Consider the following 16827-nt stretch of genomic DNA (forward strand, 5'->3'; position numbering starts at 1 on the left):
AGGATACTTGTGGCACTCCTCATGAGGTGCTACATATGTAAGCTGATGCAGGGAGATTATAAAGGGTCTAAGTATGTCTGAGAACTGGATTAACTTAACCAAAGCTGTCACCACTGCAACTGGCATTCCATGCAATGGGCCAACAATGTGTAAGTAGGACCACCTAAGCCAATGGAAGGCTGAATTCAAACTGGGAGCACCCCTGTTGTGTAAGTATAACGATTCATGACATGTCAGTCATATGACATCTAGTCAGCTAATGCACTTCCTCGTTATGCTTTCATAAATGTTTGTCTTCTTTTTGTTCTCTACAGCTGCACACAAGATTGCAACTGTGAGGCACACCAGGAGAGATTAGCTCACCTGACAGAGTGACATAAGTATGAATCAAGCAAAAAATAAGGCCATTATATTATTTTTATTCCCTCAAGCACTAGCATTTCAAGCAGGCATGCCTCATTATTATCTCAAGCATGCCTGCTTTCCCCGATAATTGTTGATGCTTGCATTAGGTAATTAGACTACCGTCTTTAGTATGTGAGAGTTCAGAACCCAGATGCAGCATCTTTTTTTTGTTTTAATTGATAATTATTCATAAGATCGTAATGTTATTCTATTAACAAGAATTACATTATGGCAATTGTAATTATTAAGCCAAAAAGCATAATTTCAATCTGTCATAGTGGTATAGAGGCAGCTCTTCTTATATCAGATCAGTGATATTTGTTTATTTAATATCACACAAATACCATTCCATCATATATGGATGTTGCAAAGGTGTGCAGTCATAAATTATCATAGTTGTGTATATATTGCCAAAATAAAATTTGTTTAAAGTATGCAGTACAGTTACATGACATACCTAATTATCTCTTACATTTCCATCTTCCTTCATACTTGTTTCTTTTTTATGGGTAGGGGGTTATAATTTATTAACCATTTGCTGTTTGCATAATTTGCTGCTGAAAATTAATTACCAGCAACTCAGACAGGTACACCAACCTCTCTGGCTCACCTGCCATACTTTCACAGATGGCAACACAGACTCAGTGCTGCCGTCACAACACCTGCCCTACCTGCTCCAAGTACATCAGGTAGCTCTGCTCTGGCTGCAGGTGCAGTGTTACCCTCCAGAAGCAGTAAAAGTGGAGGTGGTGATTTTGTCAATCGGCAGGAGTTGACAGGGCTGGTGGGGAATATCATGGAGAGGGACCTCGTTGCACATATTGGTAGAGGTGAAAAGGTCCTGTGTAACATTGCAAAGACAATATCACTTCCAGTACTGACCCAGGAAGCTGCTGCAGCTGACAGTGATGACAGTTCTGAGGGTGAGGTTGCGCCTCCAATGTCTCTGAATGTTTTGTCTCCATTACTATCACTGTCTGTCTTGTATGTCTGTGGATGCTTCCTAACCTACCCTACTTACCTGACCCTCTCATTAGTAAGCAACTTTATCAACATTACTCTCTCTCCAAAAAAAAAAAAAAAGAAATAGGCAGTTCTCCCACAAAAAAATTACACCCTATACATAGTTTTCCACTTTGCCTATGTGTCACCCTGACACAACTGATTAGGTTCAACTGGCCATACAACATTATTCCATTTTTGTCACCCATCACTGATGTGGTGGCTCTGCAAAGTCATGAAATGTGTGTACACTGATGTTGTGATGAATCAGAATCACATTTATTGGCCTAGTATGCACACAAACAAGGAACTTGAGTCTTGACTATGGTTTAATTGACTCTCCAAGTATGAATTACATAAATGACATACATACAACTATTAAGACCATAAGATAGTAACGAGCACAGCCTCCTGTCTCAGAGCAGAAAATGCACCAGCACGACACCAACAGTTCCAAAAAACAAAAAGTTTAATCCAGTTGATAAGAACACACTTGCGGTTAAGCGCTTTCATCCACCAGGGACTTCTTCAGAACACTAAATAAAAAACGCTAATCCCTTAAATACAATTAAAAAATACATCACATGTCCTTCTTCATTAGTAATTTAAAGTGCTAGTGCCTAAAAATTGCCAGTGCATAAAAACAACCCTCCATTAACAATTCCGTTAATCATTAAATGTATTTGTAAGAACAACTAGTCAAACAATGTTTTGTTTATTTGCAATTATCTAAAACAGGTTTAATGGAGATGTGTTCATTTATACCAGGGTGTACGGAGGCATTTAGTTTGACCTGCCACCTCACCTCCTTTTCACTCACTGCTTTTTTAACATCCCCACCCCTAACATTGGGTCTAACAACCTCTAAAATACCAAATGTAAAATTAGAACAATCCTTGCTAACTTTTAAATGCTTCCATAGAGCGTTATTCTCATCCTGTTTCCTTATGCTGTATTGATGATCGTAAATCCTATTGCGTAGGCATCTGGTAGTTTTCCCTACGTAAAAGCAAGGACAGTGGGTGCACACGGCTAGGTAAATCAAATTGGAAGATCTACAATTCCCTTTTTGAAGGGTTGAGAAGGTTCCAGGACAGTATACAGGAGATAGGTCAGGAGGTGAGGTGGCAGGTCAAACTAAATGCCTCCGTACACCCTGGTATAAATGAACACATCTCCATTAAACCTGTTTTAGATAATTGCAAATAAACAAAACATTGTTTGACTAGTTGTTCTTACAAATACATTTAATGATTAACGGAATTGTTAATGGAGGGTTGTTTTTATGCACTGGCAATTTTTAGGCACTAGCACTTTAAATTACTAATGAAGAAGGACATGTGATGCTTATCAACTGGATTAAACTAATGTTTCTCAGCTTGGTTTGTTCATTTTACTTGGTCGGATCTGAGCATGGATTCTTTGGACGAACTTCCATCCATTTTTTTCCCCTAGGCGCGAAGAAATCAGGGGATTACAGTCTGAAATGGCTATTATGAGGGGTGAACTCACCCGTCTCATTGAACTTATGACTCAACCCAATACTCGGTCGGTTCCCACTGAAGGTGTGTCAGGATGGCGCTTTTGAATGGAGAAGCGGACGAGAGACCAACCTCTAATGGATCCCGGTTGTTGGGCGGTTTATCCAACAGGACAGCTTTCGCCAGCAGCAAATGTGGATCGGAGGGAGATTTTAACATTTCGGGGGCCAGGCCAAAGCGCACAGTTCCCAAGAAAACCTACGCTTTTACCGCTAGCGAGCGACCAGGAGGTAACTTCAAACAGTATGTCCCTTCCAGAGATGCAACGGATAAAAGGGGTATAAACTTTAACACATTTTTAGAGGGACAATTTGATTTTAATACTGACTCTACTGCTGATTTTAAATCTCAAAAGCACTATTGTCTTGTTTGGCAATAAACTTAAAACTGTAAAAAGTATTCAGGTGGACAACAATTATTTAAAATATTGTTTGGACAAGGGTGTTGTCCCCATGGGTTTAAGGTTTTTTAAAGTACCCATGGGGATAGTCCTAGATGACAATCACATTAATGAATGTAATAAACTATTTGATGGGTTCGGGTTTTCGTTCATGCGGTTTATTATAGAATCTAATGACAGTCGAATCTGTAATTTGTTACATGAGTTAGAGGAATTAAACAATTGTATTACTACAGATTTACTGTTTAGTGAATATGAGACGCTTTATGATTCCCAATTCAGTTGGGTGTCTGGGATGTTGGTTAAGCAATTTGAATGAAAATGCAATAAACTCAAAAGGGATTTAGAGCAGTATAAGAAAGGGGAGGCTTACAGATGGGATAAGGGGGATAACAATCACAATAATAACAATAACAATAATAAACATAGTAAATTCAAAGCTAGGAAGGTGCAGGGTTCGGATTTTCATAGACATGTTTACAGAGGAATGGGTGACAACAGAGCTGGGTACTCACACAACAATTATAGGAACAAACCCTCAGTCAATGATTTTTTATGGGGAGAACAGGACTGGGACGAAAATGTGAGGAACCATCAGACTGTAAAGGGGGAATTGTTGGGTGGGAGAGTGACGAGGTAGACATCTATAATGCAGCAGCTGTTATCAAGTGTGTTAATGGCACAGACAATGAAATAACAAGGATTAATAAAGTGGTTAGTTCTTATGATAACTTTAATATTTACAATTACACCGATGAGGCAATTACAAAAGAACATTTCACCTTGTTATCTAAAGGGATGAAATTCATCCCACACAGCAAGATGAATGTAGTTGAGAACATAATAGATGTCAAAAAGTACATCAGAAAACTAAACCTGTGTGTTAAGTTTGGAGGATCTAAGTTCATTAATGACAAGGAATTTAGAGTTAGGAGCTCATACACCCCCCCCCCCTAAATACCTTATTAGACACCTTTGAGAAATTAGTGGTGGGTGATATATACAAGCTTACCAAACATAATGGTCCTTTTAACAATAATTTGGAATACAATCTTTCTAAGATGGAATTTACAGTGTTAAAAAGGTTGCAAGAGAATATCAATATCCGGATTATGAAACCGGTGATATACCCCTCGCAACTATACATTGACAAAATGAATAGTATATTACTGAATTCAGGGAAATAAGAGGTATCATCACTCAATGAAGTGAATCGAGGTTACAGCAAAGTGGACTCCTTGGTAAACGACTTAATACTAGAAGGGAGCATTGATACTGACCTGGGTAAATATTTGAAAGTGGAACATCCCATCATTGGTACCATTGTCGGTATTCCTAAGGTCCACAAGGACCTGGTTGATCCACCATTCAGACCTATAATTTCTGGGAGTTTTTCTAAAACTTTCCCATTTGGGAAGGTTGTTGACAAATGGTTAAAATCGAGCCTAGGAAGTATCATTCATCTAGTCTCTGATTCTTGGGACTTCTTGGGTAGGTTGGTACCACAGATATCCCAGGGGGCTGAATGGTTGGTAACCATAGATGTGGTGGACCTTTTCTCAAGTATACCCCATGAGGAAGGGTTGAGAAGGTTCCAGGACAGTATACAGGAGATAGGTCAGGTCACTTGGGATAGGACACTCCTGATCCTGGATTTTATGGAGGTGGTACTAACCCACAATTACATCTTTTATGAGGGGAAGTACTTTAGACAATCAAAAATTTATGCAAACCTTGTTCTGTTTAATTGGGAGAAGGAATTCATCTTTGGTTCCAAATGGATGGACCATATTGGGTGTTATTACCATTTCTTAGACGATATTTTTCTTGTGTGGAAAGGGAACAAGGGGGAGTTAGATGATTTTTTTAGTTATATCAACTCCTGCAGTGAGTACCTAAAATTTACCATCAATATGGACAACAAAAGTATTTCCTATCTTGATGTGTTGATCACACTAGATGAGGGTAAATTTAAGTCCAACATTTTTTAGAAAACCAACTTTTAGTAATTCCTATTTACAATTCAACAGTAGTCATCCTAGGATGACGTCTGACATTAGGGATCTGGATATGGAATTGGCGAAAATAGGTACATTTTTTCTAGAAAGGGGATATCCTGAGGGTATGATTAATGATTAATGTTGACTAATACATTACCCAAATCTACCCCCAGGAGCGATACAGAAATGATGAACAGATTTGGGAAAGCTTGTATTATACAATATGGATACCATAGTAAACACATAAAAAATATCATTCAGAAAAACTGGAAGGTACTCAAAACTGATAAAAGGATTTGGGAAGCAGTTGGGAGCAAGCCCCAGTTTGTACACAGGAATGGTCTGAATTTGAAGTTCTTGTTAGAGAATAAACAGACCAAGGTGGACAACAGGAGGCAGTGCAGGAAGTAATATTAGAGAATTTTAACAACACTAAAGTATATTTTCAAATGTAGATCTTCCAATTTGATTTACCTAGCCGGTGCACCCACTGTCCTTGTTTTCTCATCAATACAGCATAAGGAAACAGGATGAGAATAACGGCTCTATGGAAGCATTTAAAAGTTAGCAAGGATTGTTCTAATTTTACATTTGGTATTTTAGAGTGTTGTTAGACCCATGTTAGGGTGGGGATGTTAAAAAGCAGTGAGTGAAAAGGAGGTGAGGTGGCAGGTCAAACTAAATGCCCTGGTATAAATGAACACATCTCCATTAAACCTGTTTTAGATAATTGCAAATAAACAAAACATTGTTTGACTAGTTGTTCTTACAAATACATTTAATGATTAACGGAATTGTTAATGGAGGGTTGTTTTTATGCACTGGCAATTTTTAGGCACTAGCACTTTAAATTACTAATGAAGAAGGACATGTGATGTATTTTTTAATTGTATTTAAGGGATTAGCGTTTTTTATTTAGTGTTCTGAAGAAGTCCAGTGTGTTCTTATCAACTGGATTAAACTTTTTGTTTTTTGGAACTGTTGGTGTCGTGCTGGTGCATTTTCTGCTCTGAGACAGGAGGCTGTGCTCGTTACTATCTTATTTTGTGGACTGTTTCTCAGCTTGGTTTGTTCATTTAACTATTAAGACCAAGACAAATGACATACATGCAACTATTAAGAAAAGATAAAAAAGTAAATATACATATACATATACATATACGGATTCCCTTCAGTAGATTGAACTTTTACAAGTTCGAAGCTCATATGGCCGCGACTATATGATCGAACTTGTAAAACTTCGCTCTGACTGAATGGAGATCCATGTACAGTGCAGAACAGGAATATTTCCCTTTTCCACAATGTAGTATGATCTCAGAGTTGTTATATTTAAGTAGGGGGGTGTGGGGGGTGCAGGTGGGGCATAGCACCCCTGCTACAGATGTGTAGTTTTGTTTTTGTTTTTTTTTTCTTATTCTTCAGTGTTCGAACTTTCAGAAGTTCGATCATATGGTCTCGGCCATATGAGCTTTGGACTTGTAAAGGTTAGATCTACTGAAGTAGATCCACATATACCTATACATAAACACATGTGCATACATACAAGGTGGAAAGTGCAACTCAGTGCAAGAATTACTGAAATAAACTCTGAAAAAAAACAAGTATTCGCAATATGTAAACAATACTGCAGAATCCTTGGAGGCTTGGGAAAAATAATAACCCAACCTAATAAACTGAGTTAACCATTTATCAACTTGATGGCCTGTGGAAAAAAACTGTTCATATATCTGCTTGTTTTAGTGCGTATTAATCTATAATGCCTAGCTGATGGTAATAGTTCAAAAATATGGTGGTCTGGATATGAAGGGTTGGTGATGATGTTTCCTGCCCTTTTCATGACTCTGGAATAGTACAGGTCCTGAAAGGAGGGCAAACTAGCACTAATGATATTTATGGCAGGCCTGACTATTTGATGTAACCTAGTTTTGTCATGATTAGTTAGAGATCCAAACCAACTGTTATGGATGAGCTGAGAACAGACTCAATGACTGCTGACTAGAACTGAATCAACAGTTCGTTTGGGAGGTTGAACTTCCTCAGCTCTTGCAGAAAGTACATTCTCTGTTATGCCTCTTTATGATGGACCCTAGATTGGTCTCCAACTTCAAGTCCTTGGAGTTGATAAATCCCAAAAACTTGAAGGATTCCACAACTGATACAGCAGTATTAAATATAAAGAGGGGGTATAATATTGTAGTACCACTCCTAAAGTCCACTGTCATCTCCACACTTTTAAAAGTGTTCAGTTCCAGATTCTGACTACACCAAAGGGTCAGCTGCTCAATCTCTCGTCTGTATGCAGACTCATCACCATTGCTGATGAGCCCGATGATAGTTGTATTGTCTGCTTATTTAATAGGTTTGACAGAGGGGTCCTTGGAGGTGCAGTCATTAATGTAGAGGGAGAACAGCAGTGGGGAGAGCACACATCCCCAGGGGGCACCTGTATTGACCGTGCAACAGCTAGATGTATATTTCCGCAGTTTCACCTGCTGTTTCCTATTGGTTAGAAAATTGGTGATCCATTGACAGGTGGAAGCAGGAACGGAAAGCTGGGAGAGTTTCAAGTGAAGAAGTTCTGGAATTATTGTATTAAATGCAAAGCTGAAGTCCACAAATAAAATCCATGTATATGTCCTTGGGCTGTCAAGATGTTGCAAGATATAGTGCAGGCCCATATTAACTGCATCACTGACTGACTGTTTCTCTCCATAAGCAGACTGAAGGGGGTCCAGTGAGGGAGCTGTAATATCCTGCAATTGAGCTAACACCAGCCTCTCAGAAGTCTTCATGACCACTGATGTCAAAGCAACAGGCCTGTAGTCATTCAATCCTGTATAGTGGATTTTTTAGGCACGGGAATAATTGTGGCTTGTTTGAAACATAAAGGAACTTCACACAGCTCTAATGATTTATTAAATATTTGAGTAAAAACAGGAGCCAGTTGATCAGCACATGTTTTTAAACAGGAGGGTGAAACCCCATCTGGACCAGCTGCTTTTTAATTTGCTGTCTTTAAAAAAAATGATACACATCATCCTCAGAGATAACTGATGTGGGCTGAATGTGAGACTGTGTGGAAGAGAGAGTCATATAAGTCTGAACACTGACAGAGCTGGACAGTGTCATTCGTAGCCTCAGGCTTATCAAACCTGCAGTAAAAAGCATTCAAGTCATCAGCCAGCTGGTAATTAGCTGCAGTGTAGGGGGATGGTTTCCTGCAGTTTGTAATGTTTTGTAGATTTTCCATACTGATGGAGGATCATTGGCTAAAAAATGTTTTTTCAGCTTTTCAATAAGTTCTTTTAAGCCACTTTGATTTCTTTTGTCAGTGTGATCCTTGCCTGTCTAAAAAGTGTTCTATCCCCACTTCTATAGGCATCTTCCTTGGCTTGACAAAGCTGCTTAAGTTTAGCAGTAAACTAGGGTTTGTTGTTGTTAAATGTTAAATTGTTAAATGAAGTAGATAGCTATGGTGCTCTCCTACAGCCATCCTGTTAATTCCTGTATTCTTTTCCCTGTGTGCTACTTTTTGCTTGCCAACCCTGTTTTCACCACTGTCTTATCCACCCGTTTTCCACACATTTACTCTTCTTCTTCTTTTTCTTTTGGCTGTTCCCATTAGGGGCCGCCACAGTGGATCATTTGTTTCCATTTCTTCCTGTCCTCTGCATCTTGCTCTGTCACACCAACCACCTGCATGTCCTCTCTCACCACATCCATTAACCTTATCTTAGGCCTTCCTCTTTTCCTCTTACCTGGCAGCTTCATCCTTAGCATCTTTTTCCCAGTATACCCAGCATCCCTCCTCAGCACATGTCCAAACCAACACAATCTTGCCTCTCTGGTTTTATCTCCAAACCTTCCAACCTGGGCTGACCCTCTAATATACTAATTCCTAATCCTGTCTACCCTAATCACACCCAGTGCAAATCTTAACATCTTTAACTCTGCCACATCCAGCTCTGACTCCTGCCTTTTTGTCAATGCCACTGTCTCCAACCTATATAACATAGCTGGTCTCACTACCCTCTTGTAGACCTTCCCTTTCACTCTTACTGGTATTTGTCTGTCATAAATCACTCCTGACACTCTTCTCCACCCTCTCCACCCTGCCTGTACTCTCTTCTTCACCTCTCTTCCACACTCACTATTACTCAGAACTGTTGATCCCAAGTATTTAAACTCATCCACCTTCGCCAACTCTCCTCCCTGCATCCTCACCATTCCTCTATCCTCCCTCTCATTCACACACATATATTCTATCTTAGTCCTGCTGACCTTCAATCCTCTCCTCTCTAGAGCATATCTCCACCTCTCCAGAGTCTCCTCAACCTGTTCCCTACTCTCACTACATATCACAATGTCATCTGCAAGCATCATAGTCCACGGGGACTCCTGTCTGATCTCGTCTGTCAACCTGTCCATCACCACTGCAAATAAGAAACAGCTCAGAGCTGATCCTTGATGTAATCCCACCTCCAACACATCTGTCATTCCCACTGCAGATCTCACCGCTGTCACACTACCCTTTTACATATCCTGTACCACTCTTACATACTTCTCTGCCACTCCCGACTTCCTCATACAATACCACAACTCCTCTCTAGGCACCCTGTCATATGCTTTCTCTAAGTCCACAAAGACACAATGCAACTCCTTCTGACCTTCTCTGTACTTCACTATCAACACTCTTAGAGCAAATATTGCATCTGTAGTGCTCTTACCTGGCATGAAACCATACTGCTGATCACTAATCATCACCTCCTTTCTTAACCTAGCTTCCACTACTCTTTCCCATAATGTCATGCTGTGACTGATCAATCATATACCTCTGTAGTTACTACAGCTCTGCACATCACCCTTATTCTTAAAAATTGGTACCAAAACACCTTTTCTCCACTCTTCAGGAATCCTCTCACTGTCCAAGATTTCATTAAACAATCTGGTTAAAAACTCCACTGCCATTTCTCCTAAACACCTCCAATCTTCCACAGGTATGTTATCTGGACAAACAGCCTTTCCATTCTTCATCCTATTCATAGCTATCCTTACTTCCTCCTTGCTAATCCATTGTACTTCATGATTCACTATCCCCACATCATCCAGCCTTCTCTACCTCTCTCCTTCTCTTCATTCATCAGCCCCTCAAAGTACTCTTTCCATCTGTTCAACACACTCTCCTCGCTTGTAAGTATGTTTCCCTCATTATCCTTTATCACCTTTACCTGCTGCATATCTTTCCTAGCTCAATCCCTCTGTCTAGCCAATCAGTACATGTCCTTTTCTCCCTCCTTAGTCTCCATCCTTTCATACAACTCCCCATACACCTTATCCTTAACCTTTGCCACCTCTCTCTTTGCCATGGACCTCACCTCCTTATACTCCTGTCTACTTTCTTCATCTCTTTGACAATCCCACTTCTCCTTCACCATCCTCTTACTCTGTATACTCTCCTGTACATCCTCATTCCACCACCAGGTCTCCTTGTCCTCCTTCCTCTGTCCAGATGTCACACCAAGCACCTTTCTAGCAGTCTCCCTTACTAGCTCTGCTGTAGTTGCCCAGCTGTTCGGTAACTCTTCACTGCCACCCAGTGCCTGTCTTAACTCTTCTCTGAACTCCACCTCACAATCACCCTTTTTCAATTTCCACTATTTGATCCTTAGTGCTGCCCTCAAACTCCTCCTCCTCTTCTTGATCACCAACATCATTCTACAGACCACCATTATATGCTGCCTAACTACACTTTCCCCTACACATTTAATCTGGTTAAAAAATAGACACAACACACATATATGACCAGAAATGGCCCATGAAAAAGCCATAACTTTATGTCCTCAGCATTTTAATGGGGTTTGGCTTAGTGCAGAAATGCTGAGTGACAATGAACGTTGTTAAAGTTCTTATTGCAAAAGCTGAAGATTACAGTCTAATCTTCAGTGGTCTGGTTACTGTCATGCATATGTACTTAAATCCACTGTGCTATGGGGAATACAGAGTACAGCCATACTGTAGAACAGTTAGTGTAACATTTATTAGGCTACTGCATGTATATGGTGTGCTGAGATAATTACCCAGTTTCTCGTCTGATGTTTTGGCATCATGGTATGGATTCTATTACAGCTGTATGTCAGTTTATTACTTCGTGACAGTTTATATCCCTGTCTTATATTTACTCGCAAGTGTCTGTATTTCTATACATATAATACATTTCCTTAACATAACATTGGAATAGTGCAGCAAGACATCATTTCCAAAAACATTGCAACCTCAACAGGGAAACTTAGTAAGCCAGACTTATCCTGGTTAGATATTAATCTGTTGCATCCCCCCCCCCCATTATTTGTACATACAGCAATTGGTTTATCGTACAGATGTACAGAGCAGGACAGATTAATGATGATTTAAAAAGTAAGACTAAACACATACAGATGTTAACCACAATCAAAGTGTAGTGTGTTTACCGACCAAAACAAGTAAACAAAAGTACATGCACCAACGGAGGTACAAACAAGGATGCCAAATTTATTGTACATGAAAACACAGAATTATTAAGCAATTTCAACCCTCTCCTAGGGGACTATATCAGAATGCAAATAAAATCAATAGTATCATTTAAATAACTTGTCAACGCGTACTATTGGTTACAGACAAACCGATAGAAGCCTAAAAAGTAAAAACGTGCTATATAGTTCACTAAGTAAGTTAATAATATGAACCAAGTTAATGAATTAAAAAAGCAAACAAAATATTGTATAAAACATTGTAAGACATTGTCATGCAATATGATATATTCAAAATTTGTATTGATTAAAAAAAATATATATATATATATATATATATATATATATATATATATATATATAATTAGGGAAATTAGAGAATTTAGGGAATTAGAAAAATTAGAATTAGGGAAATTTTTAATATATCATATGGTATGACAATGTCTTACAATTTTTTATACAATATTTTGCTTGCTTTTTTAATTTATTAACTTGATTCATATTACTAACTTACTTAATTTGTGAACTATACAGCATGTGATTACTTTCAGGCTTCTATTGGTTTGTGTGTAACCAATAGTACGTGTTGACAAGTTATTTAAATGATATTTTTGATTTTATTTGCATTCTGATGAAGTCCCTTGGGAGATGGACAAAAGCACTTATTAATTATGTGTTTTCATGGACCATACAGATGTCCCTATATATCCTACAAAAACATATTTGTGTTATTCATCTCTGCATCTGTCTCTAACTCACTCTCTTCACACCTCCATCTTCCATATGTTTTTAGTGTGGTTCTTAGTGTTATTTTAATGGTAGGAAGTAATATTTCCTTTCTGGCATGATAAGCTAATGCTTACATGTGTAGAAAGCTTTTTAATAATGTCATGAGTTCTATTCCAGCCATTACCTAAGTGTTACTAAGTGTTTTTTGGTACATTAATTTATGCATACCTGTTGGCTACATATTGTTGTGAGGTCCCATTATCCTTCTTCAGTGATAATTTATGTTGTCCCTCCCTCCATCTCACCCTAATGTTGAATCTTCTGCCTTCTGTCTCATTATTCTACCCCTCTGCATTTGTGCAATGTTTGGTGCCAGGCAACAAATGCAACTAATGCTAATTAGAAGTACAATGCTTACAGCAATATCTTTGGATTTAATTGCCTTCATCTGCATTACTCTGTCGTACTTTGTGCTGCTGTGCTAAGTTATGTTTATTCAGTTTATTGTAAATTTAAACAAGATGAAAAGTTGGATGCACAGATTATAGTGTCAGTAGGACAATAAACATAATTACGTAGATTTATGTTTGATGAAATCCACTGTCAACTCTCAACTTTTGAAAATATGAATTTCTGCATATTGTGCTAACATGCAGGTGTAATTTACTTATTGGAATGCTTAAAATGTCTGGATACATATGGATGACAACATGTTTCATGATGTTTTGTCTGACTAGTGTTTCTGTACATATTGGCTAAACTCCTTTACTTAGCACGTCATTATCCCTCTGCTACACTAATCTGCCTGGTACCTTTGGTGAATGCTGTCTTGTAAAGGACTTGGCATGGAAGTCATCACAGAGTAACAGAGAGTACTGCTAAATACTATTGTAAGTTCAACACTTCAAGTTATGATTACACATGTAGTAACACTTTGCCATCAGCAGTGGAAATCAGCTTAGTGGTGCTGCACTTAAACAGTACAAAAGAAAAAAAAGAGGAGATCAAAGAATCGTAGTTTTCTGTTGCACAAAGTTTGTATGTCAGTATTATTGTTGTACAAAAATGATCATGAGTTTTGAATGACGTTAGCGCATCTAATTGATTTTTGTGAAGCAATATGTCTGCTGTACAGTTACACTGTGTTAGCAGCTTGGTTAACCTATTTTCACTACATCCATCACTATCATTCTGCAGTGAACTGTCCTGTGCATGACTTCCATGTTTGTCTAGCTAATACATGTAGTACAAGTATGAGACAATGAAAATGCACTATCATCCCAACATGATGTCACTGGGAATTTGATAATCCAGTGGTGTGAAACAGTCAATGTGTATGTCATCCAATTATCTGTCCCTCTCAGCAGCACAAGGTACAGTAAGTGCAGTATCAGCATTGCATTATTAAGGTATGTTACTACATGTGATAATCATAGTTATGCGACATTGTCTAGTTCACACATATCCATTTGTTGTATGACCTGGGATACACAGTACTAACTCTTCCAAGCACTGATCTTTACAAATATTACAATACACAATTTCTCATAGGTATTGTGCATCTTCTTCTGTGGCACTTGTGGCTAGTATATTGCTTTCCAGATTGTATATCCTAGATAGATAGGAGGTTCACTACTCTACATGGAAGATTGTGTGTGTGTGTGTGTGTGTGTGTGTGTGTGTGTGTGTGTGTGTGTGTGTGTGTGTGTGTGTGTGTGTGTGTGTGTGACTTGGTGACATATCCACTTCCTCTACAAATGTGGTGCTTTCTAGGTTGTGTAAGCTAGATAGGTAGGAGGTTCAATATCCAGCAGGGAAGACTTGTGTCTGAAAGAGAGACTGTGTTTAACACTTGGTACTGTACCCACTTCACTTGAGAATAATACATTTAACTGTTCCTACAGCTCCTTTATCCCCATTTTTACAATAACACCCTTTCTGAAACACACTGATGAGATCACCCTGACAAAAGCGCAGTCTGTCCTCCAGGAATCAGATTTTCCTGTGGCACTTGCAAGTATTAAAATACTTTCTAGATGAGGTAAGCTAGATAGGTAAGAGATTAAATACCCAGCATGGAAGACTTGTGTGAGGGTGAGACTGTGTATATCACTGGGTGGTGTATCCACTTCTCCTGAGACAAAGACATTTAACTGTTCACACAGCTACCTTATCCCTATTTTTACAGTAATATCATCTCACAAGCACTGATGAGGTCATGCTGACAAAAGTGCAATATCTCCCTTCAAAGTCGACTTTTCATGTGGAGCTTCTGACTTAGAGATTGATCGCTAGATTGGATAAAGTAGATAGATAGAAGGTTCAATACCCACCATGGAAGACATGTGCATGTTTCAGACTGTGTGCATCAGAGGGTTGTCTATTCATTTCTCATAAGATAAACACATTTAACTGTTCTTCCAACTGCCTTATCCTTATTTTTACAGTAACATCTTCTCTGACACACACTGACATGGTTATCCTAACAAAAGTCAGACTTCTCGTGTGCAGCTTCAGAGTATTACAGTGCTTTCTCAATTCTGTAAGCTAGCTATGTTGGAGGTTTGATACCTATCAAGGAAAACCTGAGTGTGTAATCTCTGTTGCTGTCTCTATTTCCCCTGCAGAGAATATATTTAAATGTGTATACAGTTTCCTTCTAACAACTTTTATGGTGACATCCTACATGAAACACACTGAAGAGGTCATCCTGACAAAAGTACATTCTCTCCTATGTGAGTCAGACTTCTCCTGTGGTACTTACGAATACTACAGTACTCTCTAGATGGTGTAAATTAGGCAGGTAGAAGATTCAATATCCATCATGGTAAACCTGTATGTGTATGTGTAATGTTTATTGCTGTCTATATTTGCCATAGAGAGCATGTATTTAAATGTATCCACAGCCCCTTCAAACAACTTTTATGGAAATATCCTGCATGAAACATACTGATGGAGGTCATCCTGACAAAAGTACAATGTCTCCCTTCAAAGTCAGACTTTCTCCTGTTGCATTTGCAACTAGTAAATTAGTCTCTAGATTGTGCATTTAGACGACTAGATATGTAAGAAGTTCAATACCCCACATGATAGATGGGTGACGTTATTTACACTTAGGTTAACATGTGCTCATTCAATCTATAGTCAGGATATATTTTTTAAAATCAAAGATAACTGCACCATCCCCTAAGCCTACCTTTCACACCAACGACTTCATTGCTACACATAAGTGTAGCTATGCCTACTGTTTGTAATGCAATGATTACAATTTTCTTTTCATTACATAAAGAAAACTTTGCTTCTTTAGGCCATACTATGTCAACAGATATGTACATTAATGCTTAAAATAACAGTGTCATGGGCTGAAAGATAGCTATTTCATGTTTTAGGGGGGGACATGATGCAAACATTTTTTAACTCGGGAGGGAGAGAACATTGTCATTCTTCAAATGGCAGTTGTTTTGTATAACATCAATAAGAGCACACAATTGCAACATTATATTGTTTGCCTACACACCTGGTTTAGCACACTGATAAGGTCATTGTTTTGAAAGTGAACTGTGGCTGTTTGAATGTCAGACATCTCATGTGGTACCTGCATGTCTGACATTATTCTCAATAATGTGTGAATAGCTAGGTAAGATGTTCAACTGCATAGGTTTGTAGGTTCATAGGTAGGTACTTGGCTATCTACCCAAAGGCATTTATAAGCCTAGCCAGAATGGGTTGGCTTTCGCCGCCCCCTTAGATTAGTTCCCTGTGCCTCTGTCCAGCAGAGCCACTGAAGTGATCCCCGGGGTAAACTTTCTGTTTTACATCCACTCGTCAAGGTTTCTCTTGAAGAGTGTTTGCGAGGAGCTGTGTCTAATGTAGATTGGAATCTTGTTCCAAAGCACGGGAAGTCTCTGGGACAGGAATCTATCCCTCCAGCACATCCTACTTATTGTTGTGGTGAGGTTTAGATCCCAAGAGCATGTGGCTGGAGGGGATATGATTTTCTTTAGGTGGACCCTGTCCATCATTTCTGGATTGGACATGACCTTGTATGTCAGGCAGAGATCACCTTTGAGTAGGCGGTATGCAACCAAGCACAGCTGGAATTTCTTCAGTCGAGCTGCATAGGGCATCTGTTTGAGGCCAGTGATCCTCTTGGTGAGGTACGTCTGTGGTCTTTCCAGCTGTTGCAGGTGTCTTGTAAGGTACATCCCAAATGAGGTGTTGTACTCTATGATAGGTCTGATGAG

This window comes from Protopterus annectens, chromosome 4.part1 (genome assembly GCF_019279795.1).
Source record: "Protopterus annectens isolate FY-2018-M chromosome 4.part1, PAN1.0, whole genome shotgun sequence".
NCBI classification, from domain to species: Eukaryota; Metazoa; Chordata; order Ceratodontiformes; family Protopteridae; genus Protopterus; species Protopterus annectens.